Source organism: Mustelus asterias, chromosome 1 (genome assembly GCF_964213995.1).
Source record: "Mustelus asterias chromosome 1, sMusAst1.hap1.1, whole genome shotgun sequence".
NCBI classification, from domain to species: Eukaryota; Metazoa; Chordata; class Chondrichthyes; order Carcharhiniformes; family Triakidae; genus Mustelus; species Mustelus asterias.
Window position 1 is genome coordinate 186396826 of NC_135801.1, and position 20424 is coordinate 186417249.

The window sequence follows — 20424 nt, forward strand, 5'->3', positions numbered from 1 at the left end:
TTATGGGAAATTGGCAGAGCGTCAGTTCTGGTGAGAACGCGGTGTGGAACTCTCCATCTCCACCAGCCAATTTTCTCTCCAGATCTTGTCACTTTAACTGGCAATGAAAACAGTGGGAGTGGTTTGCACTGTCAGTCTGGCGAGACGGGGACTCTTAAAGCCGGGAACCGGCTTCACTGAGATCAGGGCGCCTTTTTAAAGGGCGCTCCAATCATGAACAAATATTAACCTTAATATTATCTGTGACCCACCCCCCCCCCCCGCCCCCCAACAACCAATCATCGCTGGCATCACTCCCATTCCCTGGCCATCGCCCCCTCCTCTTCCCCTGCTCCCCCAGGCTGGCAGTGCCAAACTGTGCTGGGGGCATTGACAGCGCATTGCCTACCATGTCTCTCTACGCCAGGCGATATACTGACCTTTGCAGGTGGAGGCAGGAATCTCCCAGGGAACCGGCACTCCAAGGGATACCAGAGGCCAGGACACTGGTGGGCTCCTACCTGATGATGTGCCCATTGGTTCTGTCATCCCAGAGTTGATGGAAGTGCAAAGGCAGAGTCACCAGCATCAGAAAGGGATGACAGCGTCCCTGCAAGGCCGACGGGAGGGCCTTCTGCCCAAGGAGATGTTTCATCACTCCAGTGTAATGAGGCCAACACTGACGGTGGGGTCTGCAGTGGAGACCTTGGCGCAGGAGGTGCCCTCCATGGCAGGAGATGTCCACACCATGGTTCACTTCATGATTTTTTGAGAGGTGACCAGGTGTGTAGACCAGGGTAGTGCAGTTGATGTAGTTTATATGGATTTCAGCAAAGCATTTGATGAGGTTCCACATGGGAGACTTGTAACGAAGGTAAATTTGTATGGGATTCAGTGTACAGGGCAGTACAGTGGCACAGTGGTTAGCACTGCTGCCTCATAGCACCAGGATCCCAGGTTCAATTCCTGTCTCGGGTCATTGTCCGTGTGGAGTTTGTACTTTCTCCCCGTGTCTGCATGGGTTTCTTCCGAGTCTTCTCACAGTCCAAAGATGTATGGGTTAGGTTGATTGGCCATGCTAAATTCACCTTAAAGGGGTTAGCAGGGTAAATGCTTGGGGTTACGGGAATTGGGCCTGGGTGGGATTGTGGTTGGTACATACTTGATGGGCCGAATGGCCTCCTCCTGTATTGTAGGGATTCTAGAAAGTGGATGATGACAGAAGGCTGCTTTAGTGACTGGAAGCCAGTGTCCAGTGGCGTTTCACGGGGATCTATGTTGGGCCCCCTATATTCATTTACATAAATGACATTGACTATGTGGAGGGTAGGATTAGTAAGTTTGCAAATGACACAAAGATTGGCCGGTTGGTTAACAGTCTTAGGTTTCAAGAAGATATAGAAGGAATGGTCCAATGGACAGATAAGTGGCAGATGGAATTTAACCCTGAAAATTGTGAGGTGATACACTTTGGAAGGAGTAATTTGACAAAGTATTCAATGAATGGTAGGACACCAGGAAGTTTTGTGGAAAAAAGGGACCTTGGCGTGTTTGTCCACAGATCTCTGAAGGCAACAGGGAATGTTAGTGCTGTGGTGAAAAAGGCATATGGGACACTTGTCTTTATCAATCAAGTCATAGATTACAAAAGCAGCGAAGTCATGTTGGAGTTGTATGGCTGTGGGGCCACAGCTCGAGCACTGTGTGCAGTTCTGGTTGCCACATTATAGGAAGGATGTGATTGCACTGGAAGGGGTTCAGAGGAGATTCACCAGGATGCTGCCTGTGTTGGAACAGTTATGAAGAGAGGTTGGGTAGGCTTGGGCTGTTTTTGTTGGAGCAGAGAAGACTGAGGGGGCGACCTGATCAAGGTGTACAAGATTATGAGGGGCATGGGCAGAGTGGATAAGGAGCAGCTGTTCCCCTTAGATGAAGGGTCAGTCACGAGGGGACAAACGTTCAAGATGACGGACAAGACGTTTAGGGGGGATTTGAGGAAAAACTGTTTTTTACCCAGAGGGTGGTGACGGTCTGGGATGTGCTGCCTGGGAGCGTGGTGGAGGCGGGATGTCTCACATCCTCTAAATGTACCTGGCTGAGTATTTGGCACATTATAACATTCAGGCCTATGGGCCAAGTGCTGGTAGATGGGATTAGGAGGGAGTTCAGGTGTTTCTAATGTGTCGGTGCAGACTTGATGGGCCAAAGGGCCTCTTCTGCACTGTATCATTCGATGATTTGATGATCTCCATGTCTGAGGACATGAGCTCCATGGTGCAGGGCTTAAACTGCATGATGCAGGCACTTGTGGGAATCCATGAGTGTCTGCGCCAGAGGATATTACTCCCGCTGCCCCTCTATTCCATGGAGGAGCACCAGGCACATCGGGCACCCGAAGGGGTGAGGATCGTCTAAAGAACAAAGAACAAAGAACAGTACAGCACAGGAAACAGGCCCTTCGGCCCTCCAAGCCTGTGCAGCTCCTTGGTCCAACTAGACCAATCGTTTGTATCCCTCCATTCCCAGGCTGCTCATGTGACTATCCAGGTAAGTCTTAAACGATGTCAGCGTGCCTGCCTCCACCACCCTACTTGGCAGCGCATTCCAGGCCCCCACCACCCTCTGTGTAAAAAACATCCCTCTAATATCTGAGTTATACTTCGCCCCTCTCACCTTGAGCCCGTGACCCCTCGTGAACGTCACTTCTGATCTGGGAAAAAGCTTCCCACCGTTCACCCTATCTATCCCCTTCATAATCTTGTACACCTCTATTAGATCTCCCCTCATTCTCCGTCTTTCCAGGGAGAACAACCCCAGTTTACCCAATCTCTCCTCATAGCTAAGACCCTCCATACCAGGCAACATCCTGGTAAACCTTCTCTGCACTCTCTCTAACGCCTCCACGTCCTTCTGGTAGTGCGGCGACCAGAACTGGACGCAGTCTAGTTCACAGCCTGGGGCCCTCCGCCCAGGAGACGCTGGGGGTGTCCAGCCTATATGAGTCCCTCTTCCCTTCAGCCCCACACACCAATAAGGACAGCACTGCAATACCTGAAAGGAGGCAAGGTCCTCGAGGTCAAGGCCCCCCAGGGGACGCCCACCAAGATCATCTCAGTCAACGGGGTGTGGAAGTCAGCAGGCCTCCTCAAACATCAGCTGTGGATCCTAAGGAAACACCTGGACATAGTGGGAGTATGAGGAAAAATAACAAGTGATAGGCACCTAAATGGCACTGGTGTAAGCGGGCACTAGTGCAGAGAGATCACCACTGTACATAGTTACAATAATAAATTGCACAGTTTGCTGAGTGTGTTCAGGAGGAATTTCCCATTCAGTATGTGGATGGCCCGACTAGAGAGGGAGCAAAACTTGACCTCCTCTTGGGAAATAAGGAAGGGCAGGTGACAGAAGTGAGGGATCACTTTGGAACCAGTGACAATAATTCTATTCATTTTAAGACAGCAATGGAGAATGATAGATCTGGCCCAAAAGATAAAATTCTAAATTGCGGCAAGGCCAATTTTGATGGTATCAGGCAGAAACTTTCAAAAGTTAATTGGGGGAGTCTGTGGGAAGGCAAAGGGATTTCTGGTAAGTGGCAGGCTTTCAAAAGTGTGTTAACCAAGGTTCAGGGTAAACACATTCCTCTTAGAGTGAAGGGCAAGGCTGGCAGAAGTAGGGAACCCTGGATGACTCGGGATATTGAGGCCCTGGTCAAGAAGAAGAAAGAGGCACATGACATGCATAGGCAGCTGGGATCAAGTGAATCCATTGAAGAGTATAGGAGGTATAGGAGAGAAATCAGGAGGGCAAAAATGGGACACGAGATTGTTTTGGCAGAAAAGGCAAAGGAGAATCCAAAGATCTTCTACAAATACATAAAGGGCAAAAGAGTAACAAGGGAGAGAGTAGGACCTCTTAAGGATCAACAAGGTCATCCATGTGCAGATCCACAAGAGATGGGTGAGATCCTAAATGAATATTTCTCATCAGTATTTACTATTGAGAAAAGCATGGATGTTATGGAACTTGGGGAAATAAATAGTGATGTCTTGAGGAGTGTACATATTACAGAGAAGGAGGTGCTGGAAGTCTTGAAGCGCATCAAGGTAGATAAATCTCCGGGACCTGATGAAGTCTATCCCAGGACATTGTGAGAGGCTAGGGAGGAAATTGCGGGTCCCCTAGCCGAGATATTTGAATCATCGATAGTCGTGGGTGAGGTGCCTGAAGATTGGAGAGTGGCAAATGTTGTGCCTTTGTTTAAAAAGAGCCGCAGGGAAAAGCCTGGGAACTACAGGCCAGTGAGCCTCACATCTGTGGTGGGTAAGTTGTTGGAAGGTATTTTGAGAGACAGGATCTACAGGCATTTAGAGATGCAAGTACTGATTAGGGACAGTCAGCATGGCTTTGTGAGTGGAAAATCATGTTTCACAAATTTGATTGAGTTTTTTGAAGGGGTAACCAAGAAGGTAGATGAGGGCAGTGCAGTTGATGTTGTCTTTAGCAAGGCCTTTGACAAGGTATTGCATGGTAGGTTGTTGCATGAGGTTAAATCTCACGGGATCCAGGGCGAGGTGTCTAAATGGATACAAAATTGGCTTCTTGACAGAAGCCAGAGGGTGGTCGTAGACGGTTGTTTTTCAAACTGGAGGCCTGTGACCAGCGGTGTGCCTCAGGGATTAATGTTGGGTCCACTGTTATTTGTCATTTATATTAATGATTTGGATGAGAATATAGGAGGCGTGGTTAGTAAATTTGCAGATGACACCAAGATTGGTGCCATAGTGGACAGTGAAGAAAGTTATCTCCAATTGTAACGGGATCTTGATCAATTGGGCCAGTGGGCTGACGAATGGCAGTTGGAGTTTAATTTAGACAAATGTGAGGTGATGCATTTTGGTGGATTGAACCAGGGCAGGACTTATTCAGTTAATAGTAGGGAGTTGGGGAGAGTTACAGAACAAAGAGATCCAGGGGTACATGTTCATAGCTTATTGAAACTGGAGTCCCAGGTGGACAGAGTGGTGAATAAGGCATTCGGTATGCTTGGTTTCATTGGTCAGAACATTGAATACAGGAGTTGGGACGTCTTGTTGAAGTTGTACAAGACATTGGGAAGGCCACACTTGGAATACTGTGTGCAATTCTGGTCACCCTATTATAGAAAGGATATTATTAAACTAGAAAGTGTGCAGAAAAGATTTACTAGGATGCTACCGGGACTTAATGGATTGAGTTATAAGGAGAGGCTGGAAAAACTGGGACTTTTTTCTCTGGAGCAAATGAGGCTGAGGGGTGATCTTATAGAGGTCTATGAAATAATGAGGGGCACAGATCAGCGAGATAGTCAATCTCTTTTCCCAAAGACAGGGGAGTCTAAAACTAGAGGGCATAGGTTTAAGGTGAGACGGGAGAGATACAGAAGTGTCCAAAGGGGCAATTTTTTCACTCAGAGCGTGATGGGTGTCTGGAACAAGCTGCCAAAGGTACCAGTGGAGGTGGGTACAATTTTGTCTTTTAAAAAGCATTTAGATAGTTACATGGATAAGATGGGTATAGAGGGATATGGGCCAAATGCGGGCAATTGGGATTTTTTTAAAAAAAGGGCGGCATGGACAAGTTGGACCAAAGGGCCTGTTTCCAAGCTGTAAACCTCTATGACTCTATCGTTCACTCACAGAGCTTCCACTCTCACTGAAAGAGTGAGAACACCACAGTGAGCACTGGGGTATCAAAAGTGAGTCCTGACTTCCATCCCAGTGCTTGTGTGAATTTCTGTTCCCCCTCACACCATCCCCTCTACAGCCACATCCCCACATAGCTTTATTTCAGCAGGATGAATAGTGTGGAACATCTACTATCTCATGGCTTCTGACATGCTCATTCCCCCACTGCGCACCTATGCTATAAAACATAGAAAGAAGTTTAACAACACCAGGTTAAAGTCCAACAGGTTTATTTGGTAGCAAAAGCCACACAAGCTTGTGTGGCTTTTGCTACCAAATAAACCTGTTGGACTTTAACTTTGTGTTGTTAAACTTCTTACTGTGTTTACCCCAGTCCAACGCCAGCATCTCCACATAAAACATAGAAACATAGAAAAACTACAGCACAAAACAGGCCCTTCGGCCCCACAAGTTGTGCCGAACATATCCCTACCTTTTAGGCCTACCTATAACCCTCCATCCTATTAAGTCCCATGTACTCATCCAAAAGACCCTATTGAGTTTGCCTCCACCACCACTGACGGCAGCCGATTCCACTCGCCCACCACCCTCTGTGTGAAAAACTTCCCCCTAACATCTCCCCTGTTACTACCCCCCAGCACCTTAAACCAGTGTCCTCTCGTAGCAGCCATTTCCATCCTGGGGGAAAGCCGCTGAGAGTCCACCCGATCTATGCCTCTCAACATCTTATATACCTCTATTAGGTCTCATCTCATCCTACATCTCTCCAAGGAGAAAAGATCGAGCTCCCTCAGCCTATCCTCATAAGGTATGCCACTCAATCCAAGCAACATCCTTGTAAATCTCCTCTGCACCCTTTCAATCTTTTCCACATCCTTCCTGCAATGAGTCGACCAAAACTGAGCACAGTACTCCAAGTGGGTCTGACGAGGGTCTTATATAGCTGCATCATTATCCCCGGACTCCGAAACTCAATCCCTCGATTGATAAAGGCCAGCACACCATACGCCTTCTTAACCACCTCCTCCACCTGCGGGGCCGATTTTAGAGTCCTATGGACCCGGACCCCAAGGTCCTTCTGATCCTCTACACTACTAAGAGTCTTTCCCTTTATATTGTACTCCTTCATCCCATTTGACCTGCCAAAATGGACCACTACGCATTTATCTGGGTTGAAGTCCATCTGCCACTTCTCCGCCCAGTCTTGCATCCTATCTATGTCCCTCTGTAACTTCTGACATCCCTCCAGACTATCCACAACCCCACCAACCTTCGTGTCATCGGCAAACTTACCAACCCATCCCTCCACTTCCTCTCCAGGTCATTTATGAAAATGACAAACAGCAAGGGTCCCAGAACAGATCCCTGGGGCACACCACTGGTGACCGACCTCCATTTAGAAAAAGACCCATCTATACCCACTCTCTGCCTCCTTTGGGCTTTTCCACTCCATTTCCACTCCATCTGACGAAGGAGCAGCGCTCTGAAAGCCAATGGTATTTGCTGCCAAATAAACCTGTTGGACTTTAACCTGTTGTTGTTAAAACTCTTACTGTGTTCATCCCAGTCCAACGCCAGCATCCCCACATCCTTTGGGCAAGCCAGTTCTGGATCCACAGGGCAGCAGCCCCTTGGATCCCATGCCCTCTCACTTTTTCCAGAAGCGTTGCATGGGGGACGTTATCGAACGCCTTGCTAAAATCCATATAAACCACATCTACCGCTTTCCCTTCGTCAATGTGTTTGGTCACATTTTCGAAGAACTCCACTAGGCTCGTAAGGCACGATCTGCCTTTGTCAAAGCCATGCTGAGTATTCTTGAGCATACTAAACCTCTCTAAATGCTCATAAATCTTGTCCCTCAGGATCTTCTCCATCAGCTTACCAACCGCTGAGGTTAGACCCACCGGTCGGTAATTTACTGGGCTATCCCTATTCCCCTTCTTGAAAATAGGAACCACATCCGCAATCCTCCAATCCTCCGGCACCTCTCCCGTCTCCATCGACGACGCAAAGATCATCGCCAGAGGCTCTGCAATCTCTTCCCTCGCCTCCCACAGTAACCTGGGGTACATCCCATCTGGACCCGGCGACTTATCTATCTTGATGCCATTGAAAGATTCCAGCACAACCTCTTTGTTAAATTCCACATACTCAATCTTTTCAGTCCACCGCACGCCCGCAGTACATCCACCCAGATCCTTCTCCTCTGTGAAAACCGAGGCAAAATACTCATTAAGCACCTCTGCCATTTCTACTGGTTCCGTACAGATTTTCCCGCCTTCACCTTTTATAGGCCCTATTCCTTCACGTCTCATCCTTTTACTCTTCACATATTTAGAGAATGCCTGAGGGTTTTCCTTAATCCTACCTGCCAAGGCCTTCTCGTGACCCCTTCTGGCTCTCCTAATTTCCTTTTTAGTCCCTTCCTACAAGCCCCACAGTGCTGAAGTGCAACAACAGAATGCATGACAACAAGGCCTGCAACCTGCCTGGGCATGTTAAAAATGGTGCCCAGTCCTGATATTGAACAGGGTGGATGATGTCTGCTGTCACAATCCAACATAGTAAGAAGTCTCACAACACCAGGTTAAAGTCCAATATTTGGTAGTACAATCTTTCGGAACACAGCCCCTTCAGGAGTCCAACCCTGGCATCTCCACGTCATGGCCATCCAACATTGCCAGGCGGTTCTCCACAGTGTGAGTTGTGTACTGCTGAGGCTTGAATAGAAAGGCACACCTACATTCTTGGGGCTTAACCTTTGTCCCCAGGCTGTGCAATTAGATCTAGCTCAGGCTATTAAACCGGCATGCTGGTCTTCTCCAAGATTTGTCAGTTAGTCGCTCTGGCAACAACAATCATCTTGACGAGACACAGTTGATTTCTAGAGGTATGCAATTCACTTCATTCTTTGGGATCTTCAATGGTGTGCAGTTAAGCAGCCTTGCATGGGAACAATCAACGCAGTCCCACTGCTGGACCTGACAGTCAGAGTTCGCAGAGAAGTGGATTTGAACTTCCTGTCCTGTAATCCCCCTCTGGCCTCACACTATTGACAGAGGGAGGGTTGTAGGCTTCACTACATTCGCCCTCTCTCAAGTGAGAGGATCTTTATGCCCCATGAGGCAGAGTAGCTCCCCATCATTGATACCCCCACACTGCACTTGCAGCCTGGCCTCTCCCAAAGCAGGACGCCAGGACCTCATTGTTGTACTCAGTACTGCCCCTCTGTTGTGGCCACCAGCCACAAAATTTGCAGCTCCAATAACAAAGGGGACCCACTCAGCTACTGTTTGAACAGTAACCCAGCAAGGTGGAACCGTGAAGCGATACCTACTTGGCAGCCAGCATATCCCATTGGAGCAAGTGGCGACTCGATCTGAAGGAGAGGTAAGCTCTCTGAGTGCCCCACACGCATACACCCCGAACCCTTCCCCCCTCCCCACCGTCCCCCGATGGTGACCGTGACCCTCACTCCCGGCCCTGAACCGCAATTGCGTGCATCGCCAACATTCTCCTTGGTGCCCCTCAAGTGTTGGACTGCCCAGGAAAAAATGGCTGCCTGAATGCTCACCTCCGATATCCCCCTTGAGGGTGATGGCGCCAGGTTCACGTTTATGTAAAGCTGTTGCAAATGGTGCTGACGTGACGCTGAACATTGGGTGCGGGCTCAATATCCGGAGTGAGTGCTTGCTAATGAAATGCTGGTGCATTCAAATTAGATTCCACCCTTCCCAGGCATTTTCCACATCACTCCGTTGATGAGGTTAGCTGAAAGTCGGAAAAGGCGATCTCGCCGTTGAGAATCACACTTTTCCAAACTCGCCACATTTTGAACCCGCGTCACCATTCCCGCGGACAGCAAACATGAACTCAAGATCCCACTCGGAGAGTTGGGAAAAGAGGTGCATTTTCAGGATGGCCACATAAAGTTTATTTATTAGTCACAAGTCGGCTTACATTAACACTGCAATGCAGTTACTGTGAAAATCCCCTAGTTATCACACTCCAGGCACCTGTTTAGCACACTGAGGGTCAATTTACCATGGCCAATGTACCTCAAAAGCATGTCTGTTGGACGAAATCGGAGCACCCGGAGGAAACCCACGCAGACACGGGGAGAATGGGCAAACTCCACACAGACAGTGACCCAAGTCGGGAATCAAACCCGGGTCCCTGGCACTGTGAGGCAGCAGTGCTAACTATTGTGCCACCGTGCCACATGTAACTCATGGAGTGCTGCACGGATCAGTGCTGGGGCCACAATTATTTACAATATATATGAACAACTTGGACGAGGGAAGTAAATGCACTGTTTCCAAGTTTGTGAATGATACAAAAATAGGTGGAAAGGCAAATATTGAGGATGACGATCCTCAATAGAAAATCCTACCCGAGGTCAACAGACCTTTGCACAGTCCTTTCCCGTCTGCTACGATTCCCGTGGTGGGCGGAATGGAAAGATTCTACCCACAGAGTCTACAGAGGGATAGGGACAGGTTAAGAGAGTGGGTAAAAGCTTGGCAGATGGAAAACATTGCAGGGAAATGTGAAGTCATGCACTTTGGTCAGAAGAATAAAGGAGCTGAATGTTATTCCAATGGAGAAAGACTGCAGAAAGCTGCAGCACAGAGGGATCTGGGGGTCCTCTTGCATAAATCACAAAAAGCCAGCATGCAGGTTCAGTAATAGGGGAGAAGAGTAGAATGAAATGCATGTCTCCCGTGCACCCCATCTCTCCTGTGTACAGTGTCTCCTGTGCATGGAAGCTTTACAACACAAAAGGAGGCTATTCGGTCCATCGAGCTCCTCGAGCTCCTGGATAGAACATTCTAGCTAAGTCCCACCTTTGCTTATCCCTGTAACCCTGCACATTCTTTTTTTTCAGATAGCAACCCAATTCCCTTTCCAATACCTCGATGAAACCTCCCTCCACCGCCCTGCCTCCACCAATGTGAAACTTCTCTCTCCCCGTTCGGGGACTTTTCTGAGAATTTGTTTCCAGATAAATCTTCATTTGCCTTTTCGCTATAACCAGGCACTAAACGGCGTCCTGTTTACTGAGCAGAAACTTTTGATTTTTATTGGTTGGCTGAAATAACTCCACTTATATTAAATGTCATATTTTCAGTTTGTCACCCTCAGTCTGTGCAAAGTGCATCAAGGTTGCTGCAAACTCTTAACTAAATCAACCCACTGTGAAGAATTGGAATCTGTAAGTACAAGTTATCAGTGGGGAAACGATAGTTTGTAGTTATGGTCTAGTTCTAATAACTTGAATAGATTCTGATAAAATCATTAACAATTGAAAGCTAATTATTTCTGGAGCGAAAGTTTATTTTAGGTTATAGTAATTGCTCCTTTTCAGTGAGTTTGCGGACAAAGGGATGCAAGGAACAATATTAACTCACTCTTTGCTATCAAGCTATACTGATGGGTACAGTAGAGTTGGATTTTACTGTAAAGATGACACTAAGACTAACTATTCCAGATTGACAATGGAAAGTCTTGAAGTGCCTATTTTCCAGGCATCCTTAACTGCAAGACGTATTTTATTTTTTCCTGTGGCGAGAGAAACAGAGTTAACATTTCCAGTCCGTTCGTCAGCTCTGAAGAGCCATGCGGACTCGAAACGTTCGCCAAAATCTTCCGTCCTCATTGGCAGCTGGGATTTTCTGATGCACAGTTTCGGCCGGAACGCCAAATTTTCCATTCCCGCTTGCAACTGGCCTTGCCATGGACGAGACCACAGAACACCTGTTCAAAACATGGGGTGGCACGGTGGCACAGCGGTTAGCAGTGCTGCCTCACAGCGCCAGGGACCCGGGTTCAATTCCCGGCTTGGGTCACTGTCTGTGTGGAGTTTGCACATTCTCCCCGTGTCTGCGTGGGTTTCCTCCGGGTGCTCCGGTTTCCTCCCACAGTCCAAAGGTGTGTGGGTTAGGTTGGGTGGCCATGATAAATTGCCCCTTAGTGTCAGGGGGATTAGCGGGTAAATATGTGCGGTTATGGGAATGGGGCCTGGGTGAGATTGTGATCGGTGCAGACTCGATGGTCCGAATGGCCTCCTTCTGCATGATTCGGCAGTAAGGATAGCCCAGTAGAAAGCAATAAAAGAACTAACTTCACAAAAGTAAATCAAAGTATAGGTTTAATTAGGAAACTTCATTGCACTGCTCTGGGCCACAAATGCTGCCCACATTCACCATCCACTTTCTATTTATACTGACCAGCTGACCCTCACAGCATGTTGCCATTGGTTACATTATAACAATCCCACTGGTTAACTCGTTTTCTCTCTCCACAGATACTGCCAGACCTGCTGCGTTTTTCCCCACATTTTCTGTTTATATTTCAATTTCCAGCATCCACATTATTTTTCTTTGACCTTGTTTTTTTCTCTCTCGGTTTCTCGTCCATCACCCGTGCTGATTCTCCCAGTGTCTGTGTGGGTTTCTCTCCGGGTGCTCCTGTTTTGTCCCACAGTCCGAAGATGTGCGGGTTAGGTGCATTGGCCATGCTTAAACTGCCCCTCAGTGTCAGGGGGACGAGCGAGGGTAAATGCATGGGATTATGGGGATAGGGCCTGGGTGGGATTGTGGTCGGTGCAGACTTGATGGGCTGAATGGCCGCCTCCTGCACTGTCGGATTCTATAGTGACTTCAGCAGTGACCAAAAGCAGTTTGAAAGCATTCAAAGTTGTTTCAGGAATTCTGTCAGCATTCAAAGAACAAAGAACACTACAGCACAGGAACAGGCCCTTCGGCCCTCCAAGCCTGCGCTGCTCATGTGCCCAACTAGACCATTCTTTTGCAGCCCTCTATTTCCAGTCTGTTCATGTGGCTATCTCGATAAGTCTTAAACGATCCCAGCGTGTCCGCCTCAATCACCTTGCTTGGCAGTGCATTCCAGGCCCCCACCACCCTCTGTGTAAAATATGTCCCCCTGACATCAGTGTTGAACCTTGCCCCCCTCACCTTGAACCTGTGACCCCTTGTGTTCGTCACCTCCGACCTGGGAAAAAGCTTCCCACTGTTCACCTTATCTATGCCCTTCATAATTTTATACACCTCTATTAGGTCGCCCCTCATCCTCCGTCTTTCCAGAGAGAACAACCCCAGTTTACCCAATCTCTCCTCATAGCTAAGACCCTCCATACCAGGCAACATCCTGGTAAACCTCTTCTGAACTCTCTCCAAAGCCTCCACGTCCTTCTGGTAGTGTGTCGACCAGAACTGGATGCAGTATTCCAAATGTGGCCTAACCATCGTTCTATACAGCTGCAACATCATATGCCAACTTTTATATTCTATGCCCTGTCCAATAAAGGCAAGCATGCCATATGCCTTCTTGACCACCCTCTCCACCTGCGCTGCCACCTTTAAGGATCTGTGGACTTGTACACTCAGGTCTCTCTGTGTGTCTATACTCCTGATGGTTCTGCCATTTATTGTATAGCTCCCCCTTACATTAGATCTACCGAAATGCATCACTTCGCATTTATCTGGATTAAATTCCATCTGCCATTTCTCCGCCCAATGTTCCAGTCTATCTATATCCTGCTGTATTCTCTGACAGTGGTCATCACTATCCGCAACTCCAGCAATCTTTGTGTCGTCCGCAAACTTACTGCTCACACCAGCGACATCTTCCTCCAAATCATTTATATATATATATCACAAACAGCAGAGGTCCCAGTACAGAGCCCTGCGGAACACCACTAGTGTTGAATGCTCCCTCCACCCACATTGTCTGTACATTTAAGACCTGGCTGGCTGTAGAGATTTGCATTCTAATCAGTATTCTGTGATTTGATTTCTGTGTCTGTGCCCTGTTTGAGAACAGATATCCACTCCATCTGACGAAGGAGCTGTGCTCCGAAAGCTTATGGTATTTGCTACCAAATAAACCTGTTGGACTTTAACCTGGTGTTGTGAGACTTCTTACTGTGCTTACCCCAGTCCAACGCCGGCATCTCCACATCATGAACACCACTAGTCACAGACCTCCAACCGGAAAAAGACCCTCCACTGTTACCCTCTGTCTTCTATGGCTAAGCCAGTTCTCCACCCATCTAGCTAGCTCACCTTTTATCCCGTGAGATTTAACCTTTTGCATCAGCCTGCCATGAGCATTGTCAAATGCTTTACTAAAATCCATATAGACGACATCCACAGCCCTTCCCTCGTCAATCGTTTTTGTCACCTCCTCAAAAACCTCAACCAAATTTGTGAGGCATGACCTCCCTCGTACAAAACCGTTCCTCAGTGTGGGATGTTGTTGCAATTATACAGGGCCTTGCTGAGGCCACACCTAGAGTATTGTATGCAGTTTTGATCTCCTTTTCTGAGGAGGAATGTTCTTGCTCTCGAGGGAGCGCGGTGAAGGTTTACCAGGCTGATTCCGGGGATGGCGGGACTGATGCATGAAAAGAGATTGACTAGGTTAGGATTGTTTTCGCTGGAGTTCAGACAAATGAGGGGGGATCTCATAGAGACTTATAAATAGACAGGGTAGATGCAGGGAGGATATTCCCGATGGTGGGGGAGTCCAGAACCAGGGGTCACAGTGAGGATTCAGGGTAGACCATTTAGGACGGAAGTGAGGAGACATTTCTTCACCCAAAGAGTGGTGAGCCTGTGGAATTCATTACCACAGGAAATAGTTGATGCCAAAACATTGACTGTATTCAAGGGGCAGCTGGATATAGCACTTGGGGCGAATGGGATCAAAGGTTATGGGGAGAAAGCAGGATTAGGCTATTGAGTTGGACGATCAGCCATGATCGTGATGAATGACGGAGCAGGATCGAAGGGCCAAATGGCCTCCTCCTGCTCCTATCTTCTATATTTCTATGGGATATTTATACTGTAGTGACAGATGCAAAGGACCTGGCGAAAGAAAATAAGGCTGAAATTGCTGCAAAGATAAGGGAAGCAGCTGAAAATATAGAGCAGGAAGTACAGGAGCATGAAAAAATTTATAAAGAACTGCTGAACATTTACAAATTTCAGTGACAGCTGAGAGGCAATAATTGCCGAATAATTATGAGAAACATTTAATTGTAGGTGGAAGTAGTGAGATTTTAGGTTCACCTGACCATCTTTAGGTCATTCTCATTTCATATCCAGTTTAACAAACTGACAAATAACAGTAAAGTAGAACTAAAAAAGCCATTCTGCATTCTGTCTCGTATTAATCAAATGTATTAATAAAGAATACTCTCGGATACTCACCAGTCAGAAATAGATAATTGAACAAGTACTGAGCCTGAATTGAGTTACAATTAATAAACTAGTACTGAATCAATATATCAGAAAGACTGGGTTTTATTTGAAACTTTTCACTGTAAAGCTTGTGGAGGTCACTTAATAATTGTACTCTCTGTATAACCTATGAAAAGAATGTACAATTCAGATAAGATGTCCCAATGGTGGGATCTTCAAGCTTTGATATGTCTCAGGAAGTGTTCCAAAACCTGAGAAGCAATTGGGTTCCAATAAACTTTCATTGAATCGTTATAATTAATGAATTGTACACAATCAGATTGAAAGTAATGAAACAGTCCTATTGTTTGCTTGACTAAGATAATAGACAGTTGGCACATGTAATAGGGTGGCACGGTGGCACAGTGGTTAGCACTGCTGCCTCACAGCGCCAGGGACCCGGGTTCGATTCCCGGCTTGGGTCATTGTCTGTGCGGAGTCTGCACGTTCCCCCCGTGTCTGCAAGGGGTTCCTCTGGGTGCTCGGGTTTCCCACCACAGTCCGAAAGACGTGCTAGTTAGGTGCATTGGCCATGCTAAATTCTCCCTCGGTATATCCAAACAGGAGCCGGAGTGTGGCGACGAGGGGATTTTCACAGTAGATTTATTGCAGTGTTAACGTAAGCCTACTCGTGACACTAATAAATAAACTTGGGAACCAGCTAAATTAGCAACAGGGAGGACCAAATTTTAATCAGAACAAGTTTGAAATATGGTAATGGTCACTTGGGAGTTAATAGCAAAGTTTCTGAGGAGCTTCTTTGCTTGCCAAATATTGAAGACTCTCGAGGCAGAATTCCAAGAAAATCCATTTCAAAGGAGTTCCGAGAGGGTAACGCTTCAACAGACTGATCACCGAATGAAATAAAAATTCATTGTCTTTATATCTTTTTTCTTGCATAAATTTATTTAAAATTTCATCTTGTTACAAACAGAAGAGGTTTTATTGAAGCACATTAATTTCTCCCCTCACCATCCATCCGTAAACAAAGAGGTTTTGATTTCATCATAGAATCATAGAATCCTACAGTGCAGAAGGAGGTCATTCAGCTCATCGAGTCTTCACCGTAATCCCACCCAGGCCCTATCCCCATACATTTACCCTAGCTAGTCCCCTGACACTAAGGGGCAATTTAGCATGGCCAATCCGCCTAACCTGCACATCTTTGGACTGTGGGAGGAAACCGGAGCACCCGGAGGAAACCCACGCAGACACAGGGAGAATGTGCAAACTCCACACTGACAGTGACCCAAGCCGGGAATCGAACCCAGGTCCCCGGCGCTGTGAGGCAGCAGTGCTCACCACTCTGCCACCATACCACCCCTTTATTAGCAGTGGCATAATATCCAAACCCCCCACCTAGTTTTGTTGTGATCCAGTTTTCTATTAATAATCCACAATTGAGATAGGATGAACTCAGAGGGTTAATTTATTTGCATATACTCAAAACGCAAAAAGAGGGCTCACAGCGTCCCCTTTTGCTAGCTAACACTTTGCTGTCAGCCAGGTGATTTCCGTGGAGGAAATCAATTACAGCTACGAGTAGTTCAGGGATAGGTCCTAATGTGACAGGGCCAGAAACATGGTCACACTCTAGGTGGATGCCATGAAAAGGTGCAAACTCAGAACCTTCTCCCACTCAACTGAACAGGGTTTTATCATTCAGGGAGACTCAGGGGCAGTGGGAGTAGGGTGGGTAGACCTATGTTTCCCTCCAACATCAAGGTCCTTATGTCCCGTAGAGGTACAATGGAGTTGCTCACATTTTGGGATGGACAAAGGGACACTGTTGTTGAAAGGACAAAACTCCGGAAGCTCTCTGGGAGTTTGTCTGATTCAGACACTCAGACTGTCATGCCCTCACAGAGTTAAGTTTCTGTACCACATGTCTCTGCCTGCTCTGCTATGCTGTACTACCCCTTGGGCATCCTTTGGGAGACTACACATATGGAGCCCGATTAGACCTACAGGCTGCCTTTGCAATGTCCAGCGCTCGGGCCCAGAATAGCCTATCTTATTACAATGGGAACAAATCGGTTTAAAGGGGTTCAGTTTTTGGGCTGCAGGAAGACTCTACACACCCTCCTTTGCATTTTCTTTTCTGGGTGATGAGTCTTTCCAATCTGGGTCACTCCGCTTATCTTTCTAATGCTCATAGGAATGGTTTGCAAAGGGTCTGCTTGAGTTTCCAGGCGTAAGGATGAGGTTGTAGCTGTCTGCTGTGAATCCTGCCTCCTTGCTGTGAGGATTCTCTGCTCATCCAAGTGCATCCAAAGATTGGGAGTTTAGCAATATTTGAATTCCTCCAACATTCGCAACTCATGCAACCCCTTCATAGTCGTCTGAAATCTTTACGGACCGTGCCCATCAATCAAACACAATTTCCGTCACCCGTTCAAACTCAATGTAAGTTTGTACGGATTTCTTACAAGCGTTCTGGAATTGCTGGTGATATTCATCTGGAACTAACTCCGAGCCCTTAGGATAGGAGCCTTCATCTGCTCATAGTTTATCGACACATCAGGAGTCAGCATGGAACAGGCCATTTGCAGCCACCCTTGAATAAGTGCTGGCCTAGCCCGTGATGCCCACATCCTGTAAAATAATTTTTTAACAAACAAATTAAAAACATCCAGATATCTGCTGCCATTTTATCTGTCCTGCTACTTTCTTATAAGTGGTTAAAAAAATGGCTCCACATCACTCTTTGAATTTGGGAGTGAATTTAGTGTATTTGAGGGCCTCAGAAAATGGCATGGGGTTCAGGAGATAGGGGATGCCACAGGACAAAGAGAAATTTTCCCTCACAACTTCAGTTTCTCTCCCCCTTTGACCTGCTGCATCCATGCCCAATATTGGTAACTGGAATTCTCCTCATGCCCCTTCTCCCTCTCTTTCCTTCTCCTCTGTTCCCCTTTCTCCCCTGAACTTCCCTATTTTTTCCTCTCTCCGTATCTCTCATGAACCGCCCCTTCTCTCTCTCAGTCGTTCCACAGTGGGGCACAGTATAAATCAGGAAATACTGGGGGCTTGCAAGAAAGGTACAGCAATAATCATGGGTGATTTTAATATGCACATAGGTTGGAAGAATCAAATTGGCAAGGGTAGGCTGGTGGCAGAGTTCATTGAACGTATTAGGGATTGTTTCTTGGAACAGTATGTTGTGGAACCAACCAGGGAGCAGGCTGCTCTGGACTTGGTATTGTGTAATGAGGAGGGATTAATTGATAACCTCATAGTTAAGGGTCCTCTCGGGAGGAGTGGCCATAGTATAATAGAATTCAAAATTCAGTTTGGGGGTGAGAAAGTGGAGTCCCACACTAGCGTTCTGGAATTAAACAAAGGAAATTACACAGGCAAGAGGACAGATTTGGCCCAAGTAGATTGGGCAGGAAGACTAAAAGGTCGGACAGTGGATGAGCAGCGGCAGTTGTTTAAGGAGATACTCAAGTCCTCACAACTAAAATATATCCCAGTGAGGAAGAAAGATGTCAAGGGGGGTAAAAAACATTCATGGCCAAACAAGGAGGTCAGGGACAATATAAAGACAAAAACTCAGGTATACCATATTGCAAAGGCCAGTGGCAGGCTGGAAGATTGGGAAACTTTCAAACATAAACAAAGGGGATACTAAAAATGTAGTAAAAAAAGCAAAGGTAAATTGTGAAAGAAAACAAGCGCAAATATCATGAAAGATGGCAAAACTTTCTGTGGGTATATAAAAGGGAAGAGAGTCGTTCGGGTGAATGTAGGTCCCTTGGAAGATGAAACCGGAGACATAATAGTGGGGAACACTGAAATGGCAGAGATGCTAAATCAATATTTTGCCTCAGTTTTCATGGTGGAGGACACGAGCACCATTCCTATAAAAACAGGCAAGTCAGAAGTAATAGAAAGGGTGGAACTTAGAACAATCAACATGAATAGGGAAAAGGTACTCGGCAAACTATTGGGATTGAGGGTAGGCAAGTTCCCTGGGTTTGATAACTACATCCTAGGGTATTAAACAAAGTGACGACGGAGAGAGTGGATCCATTGGTTATTATGTTCTAAAATTCCCGGGACACAGGAAAGGTTCCAATGGATTGGAAAAATGCTAATGTAGCACCCTTATTCAAAAAGGGAGGGAGGTAAAATGTGGGAAATTACAGACCAGTTAGTTTAACATCTGTTACTGGGAAAGTGTTAGAATCAATTATCAAGGAAGCAATATCAGGACATTTGGAAAGTCAAAACGCTATCCATCAGAGTCAGCATGGTTTTATGAAAGACAAATCATAGAACCATAGAAAATTACAGTTCAGAAACAGGCCTTTTGGCCCTTCTTGTCTGTGCCGAACCATTTTATGCCTAGTCCCACTGACCTGCACTTGGACCATATCCCTCCACACCCCTCTCATCCATGAACCCGTCCAAGTTTTTCTTAAATGTTAAAAGTGACCCCGCATTTACCACTTTATCCGGCAGCTCATTCCACACTCCCACCACTCTCTGCGTGAAGAAGCCCCCCCTAATATTCCCTTTAAACTTTTCTCCTTTCACCCTTAACCCATGCCCTCTGGTTTTTTTCTCCCCGAGCCTCAGCGGAAAAAGCCTGCTTGCATTCACTCTATCTATACCCATCAAAATCTTATACACCTCTATCAAATCTCCCCTCAATCTTCTACGCTCCAGGGAATAAAGTCCCAACCTATTCAATCTCTCTCTGTAACTCAGCTTCTCAAGTCCCGGCAACATCCTTGTGAACCTTCTCTGCACTCTTTCAATCTTATTTACATCCTTCCTGTAACTAGGTGACCAAAACTGTACACAATACTCCAAATTCGGCCTCACCAATGCCTTATATAACCTTACCATAACACTCCAACTTTTATACTCGATACTCCGATTTATAAAGGCCAATGTACCAAAGGCACTCTTTACGACCCTATCCACCTGTGACGTCACTTTTAGGGAATTCTGTACCTGTATTCCCAGATCCCTCTGTTCAACTGCACTCTTCAGAGTCCTACCATTTACCCTGTACGTTCTTCTTTGGTTTGTCCTTCCAAAGTGCAATATCTCACACTTGTGTGCGTTAAATTCCATTTGCCATTTTTCAGCCCATTTTTCTAGTTGGTCCAAATCCCTCTGCAAGCTTTGAAAACCTTCCTCACTGTCCACTACACCTCCAATCTTTGTATCATCAGCAAACCTGCTGATCCAATTGACCACATTATCATCCAGATCATTGATATAGATGACAAACAACAATGGACCCAACACCGATCCCTGCGGCACACCACTAGTCACAGGCCTCCACTCAGAGAAGCAATCCTCCACAACCACTCTCTGGCTTCTTCCATTGAGCCAGTGTCTTATCCAATTTACTACCTCCCCATGTATACCTAGCGACTGAACCTTCCTAAATAACCTCCCATGAGGGACCTTGTCAAAGGCCTTGCTGAAATCCAGGTAGACAACATCCACCGCCTTCCCTTCATCCA